The 9,578-nt window shown below is 39.9% G+C and overlaps 1 long non-coding RNA gene across 2 annotated transcripts; it reads right to left on the reverse strand.

Annotated features, from left to right (window-relative positions):
- Positions 1 to 1,105: 1,105 nt before the first annotated feature.
- Positions 1,106 to 9,096, reverse strand: LOC137046514 (uncharacterized). Of its 2 annotated transcripts, XR_010898976.1 has the most exons (5): positions 8,928 to 9,096; positions 5,244 to 5,283; positions 3,135 to 3,285; positions 1,921 to 1,992; positions 1,106 to 1,764 (listed from the first exon to the last, which is right to left on the reverse strand). It is a non-coding gene; the product is annotated as an uncharacterized lncRNA (long non-coding RNA). The 2 variants fall into 2 exon arrangements; XR_010898977.1 differs by lacking the exon at positions 5,244 to 5,283 and having other exon boundaries at positions 8,928 to 9,087.
- Positions 9,097 to 9,578: the final 482 nt, after the last annotated feature.

Consider the following 9,578-nt stretch of genomic DNA (forward strand, 5'->3'; position numbering starts at 1 on the left):
TGGGAGAGACTGAAAAAGCGATGCATCAAGATTCTTCAACAATTCTGGATAGATTGTGGACCGGAGCTGCAGCACTTCACTGCCTTCTGGTAAGCGCTTCCGTAGCCTGATGGCCAAAACTGAGAGACTCAGGAGGAGTTTCTTCCCACAGGCCATCAGACTCCTGAACGCTGTCACTTAACAACATGTGACTTCACCTCACTCAGTATTAACAAACTCACATACTGATTGAATCGTTCCCTATCCCCTATATAGTGCACTATGTGCCCTTAACCATGTAGAAAACAGTAAATGAGTGAACAAGTGACTGATTTCAGACGCAGCTTCAGCGTTTATTTATAATGTAGGGGGCGGGGCTTCAGATTCTAGAGAGCATTTGATTGGACAGAAAATCTGATGAGAAGCTGAATTGCAGAGTATTGTCATCAAAATCTATGATACATATTGGTGTAAGTGAGAAACTGTAAGTTATGAATGCTTCTTAATATGAATTTTGTCATTGTTTTGGAGGACACTTTGTCTGGCTATCACCAGACCGAGCTCAGTTTAAGATTGAACATTGGTCTGGGGAGTCTGCTCTGTGTATTCTACAGCACAAGAGGCGTGATCAACGAGCATTATTCAAATGACTCTTTACACAATTGGATAGTCCTTCAACCAATCCGACCACAAGAGGAGTGATCAACAGGCAATGAGCCATTGCTTCTCTATCTGTCATCGTGTTAAACCCACCAATGGTGGATAAGCCCGTCTGTGATTGGTTCCCTCAAAAGTGTAACAGAAGCAGAAGAAAAGAATGTACATGTTTCCAGACTGAGCTGCCGGGCGACATCAAATCTCCGGCAGATCAGGCTGGGTTTACCCAGTCTAGAGGACACTAGCTTATAAATAACAATTAGGTTAACGTATCAATTCTAAAAATCAAAATTTCATGGTGACTTTAAGGGATTAAACAGACAGAACAAACCACAACATATTTCAAAAGAGACCTGTGCATTGGTGTGAATGCCGCTTATCGGATCTCCCGCTGTCTATGACGCCATCATAATAATTAAACAAAGCTAAAGATGAGAAAGAGACAAAACTTCCACAGCATACTCTTACAGACTGAAAGCACTCTTTGTTTATTGCTTGCAATTAATTTTTTTTATTCCTCTTTATTAATTACTAATAGCTTTTTTGTGTTAAAGCTGTATTGGTTTATATATTTAAATTTCTTAACATACATTTGTTTTAATTGAATTACTGAAGTACTTACTCAAATAAAAGAAAAAAAGATTTTAACATGTATTAATAAGATTAATAAGGGTAAACCATACTTAAAAACTAGATTAAGAATAGTTTTGAAATCGGATTGGGACTCCCAGTATCATTGGATCAGATTGTGATGTGCCTAAAGATTCCCATCCCTATTAATCCCAAAATCCCAAAATGATTATCCCCACTATAAACCCCCAAATCATTACAAACTCAAATTCCCCTCCACCTCTGATGTTGTTTAGCACCGTCTGATGTGTTTTTACAATTACAAGACAGGATCAATCTCAGACAGACAGGATGGTCAGGCGAGGGGTAAACAAAACCAACAGGGAAATCCCAACAGGGGATCGGAAACAGGCAGGCGTTCACTGGAACAAAACAGTCCAGAGAGGCGAACGGTAACCCCTCCAAACTCCAGCACCAGTAACAGTCCAGATGGTCAGCAGCAGAAGAACTGTCCGAGATCAATGGACTCTGGAGCGCAACTTTTAAACACAGAGCAAACTGGGCAGAGAAAAAAACATGTGAGATAAAAAAGCATCGATAGATCACAGAAATCAAGCAATAAGGAGAGACAGATGAGCGCAAACAAGCAGATCATTAAAAACACAAACAGATGTATGAACTCAAAAACAAAGAAAGAAGAACTCAGAAGGAAACCTGAATCTGGACAGCTGGTAATCGGTTCCTCTTCGCTCTGTGTTACCGTTCGAACGAACCAGCAACCGCAATCTAAGAGCAGCAAACAAACAATCATTGTTTTTGAATTGCACAATAAAATTGCCGCTGATGATAAACATTTAAGATGATGCTTTATCAAAAAAAAGCATAAACGTAAAATGTAAGTTCTTTTTTTGCTCCATCAGATGATGCTACAGGTCACGGGCTCTACCGTCAGTCCGTTTATCAGTTTATTACAGTTTTTACGGTCTCCATGCATCAAGAACATATCTTCTGTTTTCCCATATTTTTGATAAAGATTTAAGTATAATTTCACTTTCTAATACTCACTGTAAAAAAATTGAAATTTTTTTTAGTTGGTTAAATTGAATTTCTGTGAATTAAATTCCATCAATTCACAGCAATTCAATTTGGCCAACTGAAAATTTTTGATGTGATAAGTCACTAGAACATTTTCAATTGGAGACATTAATTATTTTTTTTACAGTGCTGAGCTAGCCTAGAAATCTAGATGCACCCTAGCGGCAGCAAACCTAATCTGTCCGCGAATGTCGTCTAGCAACTCTCAATACCCTTCTGAGCTGTAATCGCCAAACTCTGGTCAGGCCAATCACATCGTGTATAGACTCGGTGGGCGGGGCTTAACATAATGACGGCCGAGTTGCGTTTGCGTGCTTCTCGTAAACACAGAAACTGGCGAACGGCGGTCTTTCGAATCAGCTTTGACCGCGACTCTGGAAGACTTGGAGTTAAGCTTTTCTCTGAGAAAAGAACAAAGAACGGCACTGAAGTCATTCTTAAAAAGGGAAGATGTGTTCGGAGTTTTGCTGACCGGATACGGCGAATGTTTAATCTATCAACGAGCTCTGCTTCACCTTCGTTGCTCTGGTTGGTTGTAGCGCTATCCTATCGGGTGCAGAGGGAGTTTGAAAGACAACCGTTTATCCCGCCCCTCGGATTGAGCTGTCAATGGTGAGTTTCCAGACCAAACATCTTGATGTGGGTCTGGCTTGTCAGGCTAGTGTTGAGCAATTGCAGAGCCATTGTTTTATTAAGCAAATGTATTTGCTTATTATTTTGTTTTTTTGGATTTTTGTTTTTGCTTATACTGAGATTATGAAATTATGATTATTCCCTTATGCTCTGTCATCATATGCATCAATCAAAATGTGAATCAATACAATAACTCTTACTTTTAAGCATCTCCAATTCTTGGCTGTTGCGGCGCACCGGAGTCCTTGTTTCAGCCCTCTTCCCCAGTTCCTTCGCTCTTTTGTCCAGTTCCACCTCTCTTTTATCCAGTTCCACCGCTCTTCTATCCATTTCTCCCTCTAGCTCACTTGACTGTATGTTGTGACGATAAGATTGTATTGTTACAACCTTTCTTTTTTAACTTGGCTTAATTCTCATTGATTATTTAGCATTTGTATAAATTTTTAGGGCTATCCACTGTAAATGAAGAGTGAGTTCAGAGTATCACTGTATCTGTTCAGAGGAACACTGTAACCACAGACACACTGATAAGTTTCAGGAGTGACAACCGCATTAGGAGAGAATCCCCTTCGATTCAGAGATGGGCATAAATACATGAGTGTTTCAGACATCTATCGATGCGATACCTTAGCATAAAAAAAGGGTTTAAGATGTTGTCTGTGCACAAAAGCCCAAACAGTAGCCATTTCTATACTTATCTCTATCCAAGTTACACTTCAGGCACTGTAATGTCATAGTGCTGCTGCACTCATGGTATGGCAGCAAAGTTCCCTGATTATTACGCAGGAATGAGAAGATAGTTCCGGACCATATAGGTCTAGATTTAGGTCTAGATTAGATCATGTCGGTCTTAGTACATGATGTAACTACAGAAGAGTCAAGGTTTAAATGACTCAGAACTCTTTGGTCATTTTTATTTTATCTAAAAAAGCTTCCGCCAGACCCAGAGATCAGCTGAATGGATTTGAAAACGGTGAAACTCAACTGTTTTACTCTAGGGGAGTTTGAAATTGAGCCAATTTTTTTTTTAAAGTGGAGCGTATCTTTAATCATGCGGTTTACCCTTTTGTTACTATGGTTAATACTTCCATAATATTTTCCCCCTACTATGGTAGTGAATGGTTGTTATAGCTGCTTAGTTACAATCATTCTTCAAAATATCTTATTTTGTGTTCAGGAGAAGAAAGAAACTCATACAGGTTTGGAACAACATGGGGGTGAGTTATGACAGAATTTTTGGGTGAACTATCCCTTTAATTCTAAGCAGTATGTGTGGAGAAAAATACAAAGACTGTCCAATACAGTTCCAACAGTGAAGCATGGTGGTGGCAGCATAATGCTGTGGGGGAGTTTTTCAGCTGCAGGGACAGGACGACTGGTTGCAATCGAGGGAAAAATGAATTTGGCAAAGTACAGGGATATCCTGGATGAAAACCTTCTCCAGAGTGCTCACGAGCTCAGAATGGGATGAAGGTTCACCTTCCAACAAGACAATGACCCTAAACATACAGCTAAAATTACAAAGGAGTGGCTTCACAACAACTCTGGGACTGTTCTTGAATGGCCCAGCCAGAGCCCTGACTTAAACCCAATTGAGCATCTCTGGAGAGACCTGAAAATGGCTGTCCACCAACGTTTACCATCCAACCTGACAGAACTGGAGAGGATCTGCAAGGAGGAATGGCAGAGGATCCCCAAATAAAAACTTGTTGCATCTTTCCCAAAAAGACTCATGGCTGTATTAGATCAAAAGGGTGCTTCTACTAAATACTGAGCATAGGGTCTGAATACCATTTGATATTTCAATTTTTCTTTTTTAATTAATCTGCAAAAATGTCAACATTTCAGTGTTTTTCTGTAAATATGGGGTGCAATGTACTCTGCACCCCAGTACTCTGGGTCTTTTGCCCTTTTCAGCAGTAAGTCATCTCACCTGCATCTAGATAGTAACTAAATCTGGCAACAACCTCCCCAAATTAGCATCACTATGGAATCACAGCTTCACATTCTGCCAGATGTTCAAATTTCTATCAAATGTCTATTCCTCACATGGCATGTTTTAACTGTTCTGAAACATTCCAGTTATTTTGTGAAAGTGTTTTGCCTTTCACTGAGTCAGTTTTTAAAATAATTTGTCAGTGATGATCTCTGACATTTTTACACAGATAGAGCATCTGCTAAATGAACAAATATAAATTTAAAGTACCAAATTGAAAAAGTACAATTAATAAGCAATCAAAATAACAATTGCATTTTAAGCTCCAAATGTTAGCTGTGTCAAACATTTAAATTAAAAATACATGACTTACACTTGCTCCTCCCATTTTTTTTCTGGGTGTTGGGCCAAATCTGTAACAAATTATATATATTACTGTTTGTGTACAGCTTCCCTGTCAAACAAATATATTGAATAAAAGAATAAAAATATCAGGTCAGGAGATGGGAATTCCTCAGGGGCATACGTATATAAAATAAGTGTATTAATTAGCCTAGCCAGACAGAGAAAGAGAAAACATATGCCTGACCGGGAGGGCTCTCGCAACATCCAAAGGGAGATAAAGACTCACAGCAACCATACGGGTAAGCCTCATCTAGCCTTCCTTTTTAACTGATGAGGGTTTAGTGGGCTTTTTGATGTCTGGCACACAGACAGGAAGGCAGCAGACCCTCCCAACTCCTAGTGTTTTTCTTGGCTTGTGTGCAGGTGAATGGTGATGAACAAAAGACTAGTGTCTCGGCTTTACAGATAATTAACCAAAAGATAAATACAGATCAGACATATACATTATGACCATCGACAGGTGAAGTGAAAAACACTGATTATCTCTTCATCACGGCACCTGTTAGTGGCTGGGAGAAATTAGGAGCAAGTGAACATTTTGTCCTCGAAGTTGATGTGTTAGAACAGGACAAATGGGCAAGTGTAAGGACCGTTGACAGGGTCATGGGCGGCCAAGGCTTATTGATGCACGTGGGGAGCGAAGGCTGGCCCGTGTCTGATCAAACAGACGAGCTACTGTAGCTCAGATTGCTCCAGAAGTTAATGCTGGTTCTGATAGAAAGGTGTCAGAATACACAGAGCATCTCAGTTTGTTGTGTATGGGGCTACATAGCCACAGACCAGTCAGGGTGCCAATGCTGACCCCTGACCCCGCCGAAAGCAGCAACAGTGGCACGTGAGCATCAGAACTGGACCACAGAGTAAAGGAAGAAGGTGGCCTGGTCTAATGATTCACGTTTTCTTTTACATCAATTGGATGGCCGGGTGTGTGTGTGTGCGTCGTTTACCTGGGGAACACATGGCCCCAGGATGCATTATGGGAAGAAGGCAACTCGGACCCATAGCCTATAGAAAATGTTTTTCTTTATATATATATATATATATATATATAAACCATAATGAGAAGCATGGTTTTACTTTTAACTACCATGCTATGCAACTTTATTTTGCTATTAATCAGGCATGTGCATGCACAGATAATATAGATTAATATATGATTAGAATATGTCAAGTTGTGATGCTCGCCTTCGCTCCGCAGCTCCTCTTAACTCCTATCCCAGTGGTGTTTTTTCTGGCTTGTGTGCAGGTGATTGCTGATGAACAAAAAGACCACAGAACTTCACCAGTTAATGACTTACATCATGTCATTCATTAACTGGGGGAGTTCTGTGGTGATATGCTTTATCTACAACCCCAAATCAGAAAAAGTTGGGACAGTTTGGAAAACGCAAATAAAAAAAGAAAGTAGTGATTTATAAATTTACTTTGACTTGTATTTCATTGCAGACAATATGAACACAAAATATTTCATGTTTTGTCTGGTCAACTTCATGTCATTTGTAAATATGCATCCTTTCCTGTCATTCAGACCTGCAACACATTTCAAAAAAAGTTGGGACAGGAGCAATTTAGGGCTAGTAATGAGGTAAAAGGGTTAAATAATGATGTGATTTGAAACAGGTGATGTCAACAGGTGATGGAAATTATGATTTGGTACAAAAGCAGCATCCAAGAAAGATCTAATCCTTTAGGAGCAAAGATGGGCCGAGGATCGCCAGTTTGCCAACAAATACGTGAGAAAATTATTGAAATGTTTAAAAACGATGTTCCTCAAAGAAAGATAGGAAGAGATTTGGATATTTCACATTCAACAGTGCATAACATAATTACAAGATTCAAGGAATCTGGAGGAATTTCAGTGCGTAAAGGACAAGGCTGCAAGCCTAAGCTGAACAACCGTGATCTCCGATCCCTCAGGCGGCACTGCATCAAGAATCGTCATTCATCTATAAGCGATATCACCACATGGGCTCTTTGGCAAACCTTTGTCAAGTACCACAATACGTAGTTACATCCACAAATGCCAGTTAAAACTGTACTGTGCCAAAAGGAAGCCTTATGTTAACAGTGTCCAGAAGCGCCGTCGACTTCTCTGGGCTCGGAGGCATCTAAGAAGGACCATCACAGAGTGGAAATGTGTACTGTGGTCAGATGAATCAGTATTTCAGGTATTTTTTGGGAGGAATGGACGCCGTGTGCTCCGGACCAAAGAAGAAAAGGATCATTCAGACTGTTACCAGCAAAAAGTCCAAAAGCCAGGGTCTGTCATGGTATGGGGTTGTGTCAGTGCCCTTGGCAAAGGTAACTTGCACTTCTGTGAAGGCACCATTAATGCTGAAAAGTACATAGAGATTTTGGAGCATAATATGCTGCCTTCAAGAAGATATCTTTTCCAGGGACGTCCATGCATATTTCAACAAGACAATGCAAAACCACATTCTGCACACATTACAAAGTCCTGGCTGCGGAGGAAGAGGGTACGGGTACTTGACTGGCCTGCCTGCAGTCCCGACCTGTCTCCAATAGAGAATGTGTGGCGCATTTTGAAGCGCAAAACCCACCTTAAGACATGTTTGCAGGAAGAATGGGATAAAATTACACTGAAACACTTCATCACTTGGTGTCTTCAGTCCCTAAACGTCTTTTAAGTGTTGTGAAAAGGAATGGCAACATTACAAAGTGGTAAATGCTTTACTGTCCCAACTTTTTCTGAAATGTGTTGCAGGTCTGAATGACAGGAAAGGATGCATATTTACAAATGACATGAAGTTGACCAGACAAAACATGAATTATTTTGTGTTCATATTGTCTGCAATGAAATTCAAGTCAAAGTAATTTTAGAAATCACTTCTTTTTTATTTTATTTGCACATTCCATACTGTCCCAACTTTTTCTGATTTGGGGTTGTATTTTATTTATGAATGTGTCTTTTCCCCTGCAATGTTGATTAATATGCAGATTAGGTTGTTTTGGTTAATTTAGAAGAAATGTACAGATGCGCACAGGGCGGTAAAAAACACCATCTAAATGTGGATTTTAGAAGTTCTTTCCATTAGAGTTAAAGATGACTAAAACAAAATATACCAAAATCCCCAAATTGACCACAATTGCTCTTGTGATAAACCGAGTAAATACTAAAGAAGACCATGGTTTCTGTGTGAACTGATTATTTTGTAGAAATCTGTTGAATATGAAACAATTGCGTGAGAGTGAGGGAATTCATATATATTCATAAGGAAGCAAAAGTTGTGTTAATATATTTAACATTTTGTTAAAAAAAAAAAAAAAAAATCTAATCAATAATTATGAGAAGTGTCCTTTTTTCCACTTGAGTCCCTGCCCCCAAAATCACACGCCTGGCTACATGAAACAACAAAGGACAATGGCATTTGTAGATTTTCTGTTCTGTAAAATGAATAAGCTCTGATCATTAGAGAAGTCTGTCAAGCAATTATTTACAGACAAAAATAACAAGCACATCACATTCCCCTTTATAAAGAAACAAACAGTGCTTATCCTCTTAACTGTGCTGTGAGTAAATATAAGTAAATGGTTCTTTAGAAAAAAATATTGATTAAACCAAGAAGAAACAAACGTCAGCATCAATTTTCATCTTCTGAAGTGAAAGTTAGGAACGCTGTTTTTGACTCACCGGGATTGCGAAAAGTTGCCTGGACCAATGGTTATCCTATGTTAACTATACGTTTGTGTGTGTGTTAAGTCAATGCAAACACTGAAGCAGAAGCACACCAGGCGAGGCGTTCACTGTTTTTAGCACTGGTTGAGATGGTCCAATCACAGATCTTTTGGGATGATGAGGGATGGAGTAGTCATCAGGAGTACCGGTGGGACGGGGCAGACAGATGCACTGGAAAAGTCCCCCTCCTCACAGTGCCTTCACAGCAGGTTGATTTGTCTGTATATGACTTGGAACTGATTTTTATGTGCCAGTTGTCACACACTGCTACATTGTACAGCTGAAAAAGTAAACTAGGCATGTTTAAAGAGGTCATAATCCTGAGTACCTATAGAGTAGAGTTGATCCTTCATATCTCAGAAGAGTCTTCAGTTTTAGGGTGCTTTCACACCTGCCTCATTTAGTTCGGTTGAATCGTACTAGAGTTCGTTTCCCTCTTTGGTGCGGTTCGTTTGGTCAGGTCTGAAAGCAGCAATCGCACTCGGGTGCGCACCGAAAGCGGACCAAACAAGCGTACTGAGACCTCCTTGAAGAGGTGGTCTCGATTTGCTTTCAAACGAACTCTGGAGCGGTTATTTTGTGGTGAGACGTGATCCGACCTCGAAC

This window comes from Pseudorasbora parva, chromosome 18 (genome assembly GCF_024679245.1).
Source record: "Pseudorasbora parva isolate DD20220531a chromosome 18, ASM2467924v1, whole genome shotgun sequence".
Taxonomy (NCBI): domain Eukaryota; kingdom Metazoa; phylum Chordata; class Actinopteri; order Cypriniformes; family Gobionidae; genus Pseudorasbora; species Pseudorasbora parva.